Below are 14,157 nucleotides of genomic sequence, written 5' to 3' on the forward strand. Positions count from 1 at the left end.
TTTTTCCATATATTCATATTATACATGACTTGTAGCCTGTATTATGTCTTCTGAGTGACATGATCATTTTGTGTGATGAAAAGACTGAAACTGACCTCTTCATTCACTCTCGTCAAGTCGAATCAAATCAAATCAAATGTATACCTCATACCTTATGTATACAAATCATATATGACAACACAACACAAACACCAACAGAAAGCCAAACAATTTTAGAACGACATATGGGATGAGCAAAATATGACAGAATTTTCATTTTTAAGTGAAATATCCCTTTAAAACTCAAATTCCCCCTCTCTACTCTCCCACGCCCACTGTCCCAATTAAACAATTCCGGCTGTGTGAGTGACTGGCGGGGGCAGCGGAGACAGGTCTGGCTCTGTTAAAGCCACACTCGGCTAGTCTACCGTCGCCCAGGACCTCCGCCGGCTCTATTCCCGGCCCCTAATCAGTGTGTGAGCGTAATATCAGGCTGGGTTAGGTGTCACCATGTTAGAGGCGTTAATGGAAGAGCTCCATCCACTCAGCCGGGGGGACGGCATTACCTCGGGCTGTCACAGTCGGCTGAGGATTGGGACAGTATTACTGCTGGCTTTCATACAACGTTGGTCACTAAACTAATGGGGGCCTCGGCGAAGGAGACGGAGCTGGGAGAGATGGAGATGAGATGGAGAGGCGTGGGGGAGGAGGAGGATGAGGAGAGGAAATGAGAAGGGGGAGTGGTAAAAGAGAGGGAGATGGAAAAGAGGAGAGGGTCGTCTAGCACCTTCTCCTAATTTGCAGGCTCTAATGTATAGGAGAGTGGAAAGCTCCTGATGCTGAGAGATTCAATCTGATGTGATTTAAGAGGGTGAATGAATAACTTTCTTGAGAGAGTCGAATCCCCGAAATGATAAATGTTAGGCCGAAGACACTTCAGACTATCCAGCACTTACCCTAACGGTTCACATGCCACGATTCGGCAGCATCAGCCTCTGTGAAAGATATCTCTATGCAGGGTGCAGATATGCCAATTCATTTTGTGTCCAAAGATTTGACAAGCTAGACTGAGTCTGAACAGCGTTGGTCAAACGCTCCGCTGCTGCCAATCTCTCTCTTCTCCTCCTCCTCTTCCACCCTGACTCCTCAATCTCCTTTTCTCCAGAGATCCTTAAGCCGTTCGCCAAGAAATCGAAAAGTCAAGGCAGCAACAAAGACTGTAATATCGAAAAAAGGGACTAATACCGTTTTAAGTGTCGGGAATGAAATGAAAGCCTATATATGCAGCTCCGGAGCGAGAGATAACACCTTGAGAATGGGTGACATCAAGTGAAAAAGAACTGAGGTGGCGGGGGGATCAGTGGCCTGGGCTCAGAGTTGAGGAACTGACACTGTCTCTAATACAAGTGTTTAAATATTTGATGCACTGGGATAAAGAGGGCTCCCCTTTGAATGAAATTGAGTGTCTGCTGGAGAATCTATTACCAAGAGTCTGATGCAATTTGACAGTGGCAAAGCAGCCTGGGTGTTATTCTTCAATGGCTCCCCAATCTCCTTTCATTACTCCTCTTAAATGTTTCTCTGTCGTGCTTGACTTACTTCTGATTACAGCCTCTTTCAAGGAAGGGAAAGAGAGAAGGGGGACGAGAAGGAGAAAAGGTGGGGGGGGGGGCTGCTGGGTGTTTCCGTATACTGATTCAATCATAGAGAAGGCCAGACATTTGTAGTGGTATTATATTTTTCCTGCGCAACAGATCTTCTTTGCAGTGTACTGGTGACTGTATCTATGAGGCAAAAGAAAAAAAAGCATGAAATATACGTTTTTATTATACAAGACACTACCATTTAAAAGTTTAAGGTCAGTAACTTTTTGAAAAAAAATTTCTATTAAAAAAAACTTCCACAAAAATATTAGGCAGCACAAGTGTTGTCTACACTGATAATAATAAGAAAAGTTTATTGACCAGCAAATCATTCAGCATATTATAGAATGATTTCTGAAGGATCATGTGACATTGAAAACTTCTAAAGATGCTAAAAAAAATCTGCTTTTCCATCAAAGGAATAAATTATATTTATTTTAAATATTAATCATATTTCAAAATATTACTGGTTTACTGTGTGTTCATCAAATAAATGCATCCTGGATGAGCAGTTTATAAAAATTAGGTACATTTCTTATTTTGGCTAGTACCTCACCTGAAAAATATCAATACCACAGAACAGAAGCCGTTTGGTGTACGTGGTTTATAATATTCTTAATCATGCAGTATCTTCATATTGTGAATCTCTGGTGCTGTGAGCAGCGCAATAACAAGCTGCTGCAATAAACATCATTTTGAATTTCTCTCTATAACCCAGCAGCACCTGCTGTGGCAGTTGGCGTGCAGTCAAGCAGTCTACCAGGTGTGCATAAAAAGACAACAGTATCCTCCAAGACTGACACTGATGTATGGCTTGTTAACACCGCTGCTTCTTGTATCCTTCTTGATACCCATTATGGCAGGCTTCACCTGGTGCTGGCACGTGAGTTGCCTTTTCTTCAGCAGATCAATAGTTAATGGCACTTTGTTCCACAAACCAGGAAAGCAATTAAAAGCCATTGATCATATGCCACATCGCTGTCATTAATATGCATGTTTCCTTAACCTTCCATATGGAGGAGTTTAATCTGCCTCCTCCTCTTACCTTGGGGCAAAGGACCCCAAAATAAGATGATTCCTTTGCAAGAACCCCCTTCCTAAATTTATTAAGGCAGTCATATACATTTTCACATATACAAACCCATTTATAATGTGAAAAATAGTTATTGTGATAAACATGCTCTTTCTGAAATTAAATAAATTAGCTTCTAGATCATTGTATGAAATCCAAAGCAAATGTTTAATTTATTATATGCTAATTATTTAATTGTATTAAGTTGAAGGCATACCTAGAGAGTTGATTTATAAAAAAAAAAAAAAAAAAAAATTGAATAACAATTTTCACAATAAATATTATTCTGAAGCAGTTTTACAGTTTTTTTTTTTGCCACAAATTATTTTCTGTGTCAATAGGTTAAAATAACCTTAATTCATTTCAATAATTATTTCCAATCAGATTTGAATTTGACTTAAATTAAATTAGTCATGAAATATTTTATTAATATTATTACAATGAACAAAATAAAGTCATCTGGGGTCTGTACAATAAAGCAACAATGGTATGTGTGGAGGAAAAATACAATCATGCGGACACACACATTCATGACTGCACAGTAAAGAGATCGTCCGATCATCACTTTATAGATGCATCCAGTTACATTCATATAATATATACAGCACAAGGGTCTGTGTTAAATCACATTCTGCCTGCCTCTAAATTCCTCACTGCTCTGAGGGGAGAGAGAGAGACAAAGTTGAAAAGGTCTCTGAACTGCAGCTTTCTACCTCTCAGCTTTGATTTCCCGCCTGGTGTCGCATCTGTTTTTAGGTGGCAGGTAATCAGCAAAACAAGGCGAGAGGAGAGTCAATGGCGGCCCGCAGTATTGCAGGAGGCAGGAAGATCAGATGGGTCATGCAAGGAGGAGGTGATCTAAAAGATTTGAATCCAACAGACACAAAATATTTGAATTACATGAAAACAGACAAGGCGAATTATACGGTTCATTCAGCCATGCACAAAACAATGCGGTATGCATTATCTCCACCGTGTGCAAATAGCTTTGGCAGTCCACTCTGATAAGCGAACCCTTACAATGTTTAATTCATGTATAGAATGCTTGATGGAGCGATGCAGCGCAGCCATTTTTAACCTTTCCTCTATTTGTGTGTGACTAATGTGGCAGACATCAGTCTGCTGCTCTTTTTCAGGCTTGTGTAAAATGTTAAGTGGGAGCAGCACCACCTAAGGGGAAGCTATTCCTGCCTAATTACCATAGTACTAAGGACATCTGCATGTTAGCACATACAAGCTGCTGTGGCACATCACTTCACTGTCATTATGAGCCCCTGAACCTTTGCCAATGTCACCACGAATTAGTGGAGGCAAACTCTGAGCCTTAAGGCAAAGTCACAGATGGGAGGGGTTTAAAAATGAGAACTGTCAGGAACCTTGTGGCGCACTCCTTTCTGACCTGTTATTCTGCTGTTCTTAAGGGAAGTCATGAAAAACCTCAGTTGCGATGTAGGTATCAAGACAGCCATGGGGTTGAAAAGCGCACATCTATCCATTTTCCAAACTGCTTGTTCTATGCACGCATGTAGATGCAAATAAAATATTTCACTTCAGTGTAGCATATCAAATATAATTCTGACATGTAATTCTTCATTAATACACAACATCAGACAGCAGATACTACATAATAAAAAGTAAATTGTTGTCATGTTTTTCAACTGTGCTGTTTTTAGCTGGGCCAGAGGTGAGAGTAGCCTTTAACAGTATAGTAATACTTACCTCATGAAATAATTCACATTCACATTATACACTATTCAAGTAAATAATAATCTATAATGTATTTGAAAATTAGAGTACTATGTAGTGTATAGTAACAATAAAAGAAAATCATACGACTTTTTTCTCTAAATTAACATTTGTAACTTTGGACAAAACTGTATGTAGTGCACACTTTGGTAGAACTTTGAGAAGAAAAATCAGTTTAATATAATATAGATAAATATGTAGATATTTACTTTGATCATAGCTTTTTTTATAAAAAAAAAAATATATATATATATATATATATATATATATATATATATATATATAAATAAATATATATATATAAAGTCAGAAAAAGTCACCATGTTTTCGGGAAAGGTAGATAGCATTAGAGAAAGTGAAGTGATGTGTGGCCAAGTATGGTGTCCCATACTCACAATTTGTGCCCTGTACCCAGGGAGCAGTTGGGGGTTTGGTGCATTGCTCAAGGGTCTCACCTCAGTCATGGTATTGAAGGTGGAGAGAGTGCTGGTTATTCATTAAACCCAACTGACTATTCCTGCCAGACCTGAGACTCAAACCCACAAAGTCCAACTCTCAATCCATTAGGCCACGACTGCCCTCTATTAGGTTGGCCTAATATAAATCAGGTAAATGATACATGGACAAATCTTTCTCTAAAAACCCTAAAGAATTCAGTTAGGAATAAGACTGTAAAGTTTTTGACTGTTAAGGGTATATACAGTAAATGCTACTGAAGTGGAGATTTCTGGCATAGTGCAATCAGGCACAGAAAACATCATTGACAGTTATGTATTGTAATACAGATGTATACAGTTTAATAAAATAAACATGTTTTTTTCCACCACCTTGACAAAAATCTCTAAACTACCAATGCATTAAGAAAATATGGTTTTGCCTGTAATGTTTTGCCTTAATATTTTTAAGCTAAACTAAGTAACATCAATTTAGAACAAATGTGAAGTATTTAATTAAAATAACTTCACAAAATATGAACAATTAAAACCTTTACTTTTAAATGATAGTGTTAAATTACAAAGCAACTGCATTGGATTTGGCATTGATAAAATGAATGTTATCTCCAGCAAAGTTTACCATATTTAAATAAATCTAATTTAAACCATTTCTTTAAATATTACTTTGACAGGAATGGTATTTAAACCACACTTCTCAAAATCTCAAATTTTTCCCGCTATTGTTGAAAAAGCTAAAGAAATGGTTCCTCTGCCCTGTGGGTGTAATGCAAGTCATAACGGGCAGCCAGAAATCCAGAACAGAGAGAACCACAGTACCTCCTGTTATCCTGTGTCCAAGATAGGTAGCGGTTGAGGGGGAGGGCTGTGAGAGGTAGCGAGGCATCACATCTCCTCCATTTAATTGGCAAGGGAAATGAGTAGGGATATGGTTAGTATGAATCCAGTCAGTCAGTCACACAGTCTATTACAGGCACACTGGCATTCCGAACTGGGTCTCACTGTCCTGATGGAGGTGTCAGGTCAGTGCCGAGCATGGCCCCCCTCTGGCTCTAATGCCTCTGTCCCGCTCTGTGCTGTCCAGGTGACGGTGATTGTCTCCAGGATTCTTGTGCCGGGACGACTCACCTGTCACTAACTGGTCACAAAGCATTTACCTTGTGACAGAATTCCAATTAGACTGTGATAGAGGTGACACCGGAGAAAGAAGGGCGGAGGTGAGATGCAAAGACGAATGCAGGCAGAGAGCGAGGGATGGACGAGAGAGAGCTTATGTTTACAGACTGAGAATGAATATTACATGTTATCCATTTCACCAACATAAACTTAAGGACTAAAGCAAATATCATGAGCTGTATTGTAGTAATCCTGTGTCTCTCAAAACCATTGCTAACAAAGCGATTAAATAATCCTTTGGGACTAAATAAGGCAATGGAAACAATCCCTGAAGAATGTTACTTTCATCTTATCTTAAATCGGTCTCCAGCGGCATATGGTGTTGATCCTTACCTTTACAATGTTAAGCCGTGTGTTGAGGTTTGTAAGGAAACTGTGTGACAGTGAAGGGTCAGAGGTGAGCATGCCTCTGTGTTGTGGACGACTGCGTGTTTACACATGAGACAGTTATAATTATTGTAGACAGGATGTCATCAACTCACAAAGATAAGGTCATTGGGGTGGATCATATGTTGATATAACTGCAACACATCTATATTACCATGACAGGACTCTTTTGACCCATAATCTGGAAAATGGAACGCATAAACAAATAAGGTATTAGAGAAATAATTCACAAAAAAAAAATTTTTTTTTGTCATCAATGACTCACCATTAAGCCATTGTAAACCTGTTTTAATGTCTATCTCCTGTGGAACAAATAGGCATATATTGTATATAACTGTATAGTTATATATCATAACTGTATTATTATATATATTGTATATAAAATATTACACACATTTAAAAAAATAAAATAAAAAAAGTTCCCTCCCTCTGGACAACCCTGCTCTCAATAATTATACTGCATTGTTAGTATAATCAACATTACATATAGTGTAATAGGCAATTTCCTCTAGACATCAGTAATATTGGTATCAGTGATACTCCTCTTCAGTCATAAAAAAGATGCTATATTAAAAATATACAGTCTTTATGTTATTTTTACATTAATTTGAAGATTGAATGTCAAATTATTGCAATATAAATCTTCATTTAAAAACTTACATTTTAGGTAAGATTAATAAATACATTTTCTGAGCCCAAACATATGAATGCTAGTGTATAACCATTACTAACTCAAGTGTGTACTGGAGAGTTGATTGCAAAAGACACTTTCAAGAGCAGAAGATGCTTTGTGGAATACAACATATTTTTTTCTGCCCTGGTTTAAGAACTGAACCTTAACGGATACTCCATAACAACTGAAGAGAGAGAAGTATCGCTCCATGTCCAGATCGATAGTGAATTAGCCAGTTCGCTCATCTCTTCAGTGGACTGTTTTGGTGGATTGATTTCTGGCTGTGTAGGGCAGCCGAGGTGACGATGACCAAGAGCACTGTAAAACTTTTTTTGAACATCCCACTGGCTGAATCCTGACCTCACAAGTGAAGGGAGTACGTTTACATCCCATTTCAGTTTGAGGAGAACGAGTTATAACGATTGCATCCGTCTCACCACACATGAATGAGAGCGTGAAAGTGAGTAATTGTGACATTAAGCAATCCCCGCTGTTCTTCATTGGTTCCTGTGGTCTAGAACATGTCAGGTGTGTGTGTTTGTGGTTGTATGTTGGTGGTTTTTGATGGATGAGCAGGAAGGGAACTGATGGATGAGTCAGTTCTCTGTTGGGACAATATGATGAAGACTATGAGCCAACATACCCAAGAAAGAAGTCTCATCTCTGGCCCTTCCCACAGTCCATTACACACAGGCATGCACTCTTTCTGCCCACTGGTGATGGAATAATGATTCACTGAGATGTATTGACAGTATGCTGCTCTGAACTAGTAAAGAAAAAGACCCATGACTGTACTCTTTGAAAATATACAAACAATCATTTTAACTAATATTAAATAGTCATGGCATTGACATTAGGGTTAGGCAACCATACATATTTCCAAATTCTATGCAATTTATATTTTCAAGCACTCTATTTGATTCATGTAAGTTTCAATGACAATGTCCAAGGGTTGTTTTTTTTTTTTTTGTTTGTTTTTTACAAACAAAACACACACCCTTCCCACACATATACATTGTCTCTATGTGAATACAGTTTTCCGACTGGATTCCGATCAATAAAATCTATTTGAAAAGAAAAAACATTAAAAGAACCGACTCATAACAGCCATTATTTTTGGGAATCGGACTACACTGGTCGTGTTATATGTTTTAGATTCACTACAAAGAGCCAGTTCAAGAATCATTTGTTTGCGAATCAGACTACATTGGTTGCATTGTATGTTTTGAGTCACTACAAAGAACCAGTTCATTTAGAATCACTGTTTGCAAATCTGACTACACTGGTCTCGTTTATGTTTTTGACTCACAACAAAGAGCCAGTTCGTTAGAAACATTTGTTCGCGAATCTGACTACATTGGTCGTGATTCACAAAAAAATCGTACTAAAATAAGACTACACTGATCGCATTCACATTTTAAACTCGCATTTACAACTGATAGCACTATACAAATAAGCTTGCACACAGCATCTAAAAATAAAGTAAAAAATTATCTTGGGATTTTAGGTATTGAAATTCAAAATGCTGTTCCAATAAAAATAGCAATTAATCAAAAATATATGTTTTTGCCCTGAATATGACAATTTAAATTGCTTTTACTTGTGAAATGATCTATTTTACACATAATGTACACTCACCATGCAAACCGTCAGATAGCACTTTTATCTATCGCGGTGATAACAGCTTTAACAAAATCCCTGCTGTCCTAGATTTAAAACCTAGACATATTTGCTATCTTCCCTTTATCTCAGTCACCTCACTGTGTCTCATGCCATCAGATTCTTCAATGTCTTGGTGGCATCAGATTCCTCAGTCAATCTATTATGGCCTCACAATGGGAAGTGCGGGCCATTGTCCCAAGCCGTTCTATCGCCGATTACTCTTTGCAGTATTGATCGAAATGCTGTCAGGTTGCTTGTCGCCTTGGTGATAAATTATAAGTGTGTGTGTATTTGTGCTGTGTGTGTATGTGCCCTTTATCTCTCGGAGAATTTGATAAAATGTGATTGATCTCTCTTGAGGCTGCCAGAAGCTAAAGAGGCCCTAGGTGCAATTGTTTTATCATCTTATAATCAAATGATTCCCAAAAAGAAAATCAGGGAATCTTTTATCACTCAAGTAGAAAACTGGATTAGTCAGGGAGAACGAGAGAGGAAAACCATACATTCAGCTATGTGAGCCAGTCTAAACCAGTGAGTCTCAATCCAGGGAACCAGGACCCAAGAGGCACTCAACATACTTCCAAGGGGGCCAAAAGATAGCTTAAAATAATCTAAAATAAAAAGACACACACAAAACTTTAAAATAATCTAAAACAGACACAAACCAAGATGTAAACTGACATTATATTTTTATTTTAATCTGTTCTCTCAACTGTCATTTTTATTTTTTATTTGTCATTTTTCTCAAGTTATGTCAAGCTAAAATATTTTACAAGGTAGAAATTTCTATTTGTACGAAAGAGAATTAGGGCCAAGCAATAATAAAATCATCTCGGGATTCAAGTCATAATGTGAGATGAAACTTTGTTAAATTTCAAGATTTTTTTTTTTTAAATAAAATGTTGAGAATAAAATCATTCAATTACAAGAAAAAAATAGATTATAAAATAATCCAAATAAAATGCTGAGAATAAAAACATTGTCTGACAACAAAGCCCTCCCTATACCCTAAACCTACCCATTTAATACGTTATTATTAAACACTCGTTAGGCAACTGATTTCCACTTTTCCTATGCGATATGCGATTATATAATGAGAAAAGGAAGAAGAGCGAGTTTGGTCAAAAGTGGATTTTAAACCTAGTCAATTGCATCATATGCTACATCCACAAGCATTACTCTCCAACCTACGCCACTGCAGATGCTGTTTACCACTGTCCAATGAGATTAAATGAACATTACACAAGTGTGTTCATTCTCAGCATTTTGACTTTTTTTTCTCAAAACACAACAACTATTTTAGTTTAGTTTAGACATTATAATGACTTTAATATTGAGATGGTTTTAATTTTTATTATTGCTTGGCCCTAATCTTCTTCCATATATTTGAGAGGTAAATATAAATGAAAAAAAAAAATAATAATAAAACAACTCAAATGCCTTAAGCAAATTAACTGCTCATGAAAAATGTAAATGCTAATGAACTTGTCATTAAACACAGGGTGTTTATCTACACTAGCTACAATTAATACTCAGTAATACTGCATACTAAAAACCAGTCAGCTAAAACAGATTCAGAGTGGCTCGGCGAAGCTAGAAATCTTCACCAAATCACAAGTCGAGAGAAACTACACAAGTTTGAGGAGATGTCCTGAGCAGAAAACATTTTGTGATGCTTCTTAGACCACTGACTACCAAAAATAAAAATAGAGCCAATTACTGCAATATCCTCTCTGAGGGATGCCATGATAGGTTGTCAATAGGCAGGCTAAGTGAATGAGTTTGCATTGTCACTGCAATGCATTCTAATTGACTCCATCTCCTCCTAGTGGCAGTCCGATACTGAAGTGGGCAGACTCGAGTTTCTCATTATAGCGCAAGTAATTGTGGTCTGAGTGGGTCTGTGGATTCAGTCCTACAGCAGTCTGACAACCTCTGTGTGCGAGAATGAGTGTGTGCGTGTGTTTTGTGGGACAGATTGGCTCTTCTGCGACTGATTGTGGAAGTAAATGAGTGTTCATCTACTCGAAAATGTCTGTCCCTCAGAGAGAGTGACAGAGAAACAAGAGTGGTTAACTTTCCTTTCTCTGACTGTTAAGTTTTGGGTTTCTGCAATGCAAATTGAAGCTCAAAATAAGCCATAGGAGATGTGTAAAAAGTTAACTTTTTCTATATTGTCACACTTTCTGTGTTTTAGGGTATTAGCCTGCATCTGTGTGACAAACAAGAACTCAAAATGTTTATAAATGAAACCACAAATGGCCACATGGCAATATTTTCCTTCTCCGGAGGAGACAAGACACATTTTTTAACAGTCCTAAATCATAAAAATCCAGCTCAAATCCAGCTATATTTCAATAAACCACAAGCTGGTTTCACAGAAACAGAGAAAAAGCCCTCCTATAAACTCACGGGATATAACAATGAAGAAATAAATCAAGTTCTCTCAAAAAGTGTGCAAATGGCATCACACCACGGCATAACAATAAAGCCTGGGCATAGATGTTGATCAGATGGGAGATGCTTATGGGGAGCGTCTCGCTGCTGCCTTACGGCCGTGACTGTCATTTGGCTATTATTATAAAGAGTGAGTGTAATGCCTGGCTGCATGAATAGGATTGTCATGCTGATTGTGATGTATAGTTTTTCATTACCATTCCCTGGCCTTTGCCATCCAGCATGTAGGAAATCCTATTTATCCCCTAATTTGTAAGCCCCCCAACCTTGGCTGATAGCAATCAGAGCCTGTAATTGTGTGCGCCGCCGTCGGACAGCGTAAAGGGTGACAGCGCGAGAAGGCAAGGGAGGGGCGGTGAGAAAGGAATAGAAAAAGTGACAAAGAATGAGGAAAGAGAGTGAAACATCTGAGCTGAAAGCTCTTTTAAAGCACACAAAACAACATTGCACTCTTCAAAACAGGAAAACGGGTCTATTTGTAGCTCCAGAGAACAGTTAGATGTGAGAGAAACATGATATCACTTCTGGAAAATGCTGAGTCTATTAAAGAAATAGTTCACAAAAAAAAAGAAGAAAAAAATACAATTTTGTTACAATCTACTTATTATTATGTCATTACAAACTTGAAAATGAAAGTCAATGGGGTCCAACAACAACACCCCCCAAAAAGAGGTTCTACCAAAAAAAAAAAAGTATTTACAGTTTGCAAAATAAACATATCATACAGGTTGAGTAAATTACAGTTTTTTTTTTTTCATTTTTTGGTGAACTATCCCAAACATCCAGTTTTCTAAACTGTGCATTTAGGCAGTGAAAACATTTTTTATTAGTAGCTTTTTAAACATTTCTATCAAGACAAACACTTCATGCAATTCACACTGCACTTAGTCTGTCTGCGCCACTAATGAATTCGTAATTGACTCATTTCTATGCACTGTGCCAAAAGGGATCTTTGCATTAAATGTGTGATTGCGCCCTCTATTAGACATCATTAAACCAATTCCAGATCTGTCTTAATAAGACTTTATGAGCCTTTCTTAAAGCTCTAATTCTCCTCTCTGCCCTCATTCAATACAAGTCAAATATTCAAAAATATGAAAATTGCAAATTATATCCTTATTTTGTGATCATTTTGTAATAGCTTAATAATGGACTGTGAATGGTGAAATATAAAGATGAAGACTTGCTAATGAGGTTTCTATGGAAGCCCATCTTTGCCACAAAAAAAAAGAAAATCCAAATTATGAGATGAGTCATGATAATGAGATTATGAAATACTAAGTCAAAATATTAAGATTGACATTATAAAAACAAAACATAATTATGACATATAAATGCCACAATTAAGACATTAAAAAATCTAAATGGTGAGATAAATAGCCAAAATTTAAAAGTGTCCCCTTTAATTTTCTAATTTATTTTTTCATAAGTTTTTACTTTTATTTCATAATTATGAATAATAAGCCATAATTTCAGCTTTTTTTAAAGCATGATTTTATGTAAGCATAAATAATAATAATAATAATAAAAACGGAAAGTTTGCCTGGTTAACTGTTATAAAGATGCTTTAAACACAACCTTATCCCAGAATAAGGTTGGGATACACACTGAATAAATCCAACCAATGTGACATGCATTCCCAAAGCATCTTGTTTTTCTACAAGCACCCTGAGCTGTAATTAACCCCTCTGCTCAGGATTCCAGCTGAACGTATTGATTTTCTCACATTGGGAAGGACTGAAGATTACACTTTAGTGCCTTTAGTGAATTGATAAGTCTGCCTCACTCACCCGAGGCCATGTCAACAACAATCTGTTTATAGATAGAAAAGCAATTAATATCACTGGACTCAAAAGTGAAATTCAAATGATGGTTCAGAGATATGACAAAGTCTTCACAAGAGGTACCAAAGTCTTGCAAATGTTATGGTCCAAGCTTTATTCTTGGGTTTAATCTCTCACTGAAATTGACAGCAGAGGAAGAGAGGCCTGTCATCCGTGATAGCTCAACAGCATCTTGGGGTTGAATCCTTTAAATCTGCCACTTTCCCTGGGCTTAGCCCTGCGATAACCTCTCTCAGAGTACACACGCAAAGCCTGTTTCAACCCCCAACTAAATTTCCACAGGCTTTGATAGCAAATGTAACCCTGGCTTAGGCATTTTTGGGATTTAATATAATGGTTCCTAAAATTAGCAGCCTAGGTTAGCAACTAGCATGAGTTGTTTTTACCTTCACTTCTTCTCACCACACTTCAGTGCTCCTCCACTGTGGCATCAGCTGCTGGAGCTAATGAAACGTCAGTCTGATAATTGAGGCAGTGCTGGTCAAAGGGATGGAGCAGAATAACTACTCTCGGTCTTGCTCACAGTCATCTGGTTCATTGGCTTGGCTGCTATAGACGGGACAGAAACAGCTTTCTCTCAGTGCACTAAACAATGTTTTACTTAACAGTGTGAGTAAAAGCTTGTCAGTGTCACTTCAAAAGCATTTCATTTATACTGTTAATGCTTTCTAAAGGATACATATGTTTATTAATAAATTATATATATATATATATATATATATATATATATATATATATATATATATATTTGGTTTTTTTTATTAATTTAATGCATCCTTGCTGAATAAAAGTATTAATTTCTTTAAAGAGGTCATATGACATCGCTAAAAAGAACATTATTTTGTGTATTTGGTATAATGCAATGTGTTTATGCGATTTAAGGTTTTAAAAAAAAAACTAATTTTCCACATACTGTACATTATTGTTGCTCCTTTATGCCCCGCCTTCTTTACAAAGCTCATCGGTATGAAAAGTGAGGTGTAAGCTGATTGCCCAGCTCTCCAGTGCAATGGGATTGGCTGAATACCTTAAGCATATGACAGAAATGTTATGCCCCATGCCATAC

Source organism: Carassius gibelio, chromosome B8, assembly GCF_023724105.1.
Source record: "Carassius gibelio isolate Cgi1373 ecotype wild population from Czech Republic chromosome B8, carGib1.2-hapl.c, whole genome shotgun sequence".
Lineage (NCBI taxonomy): Eukaryota > Metazoa > Chordata > Actinopteri > Cypriniformes > Cyprinidae > Carassius > Carassius gibelio.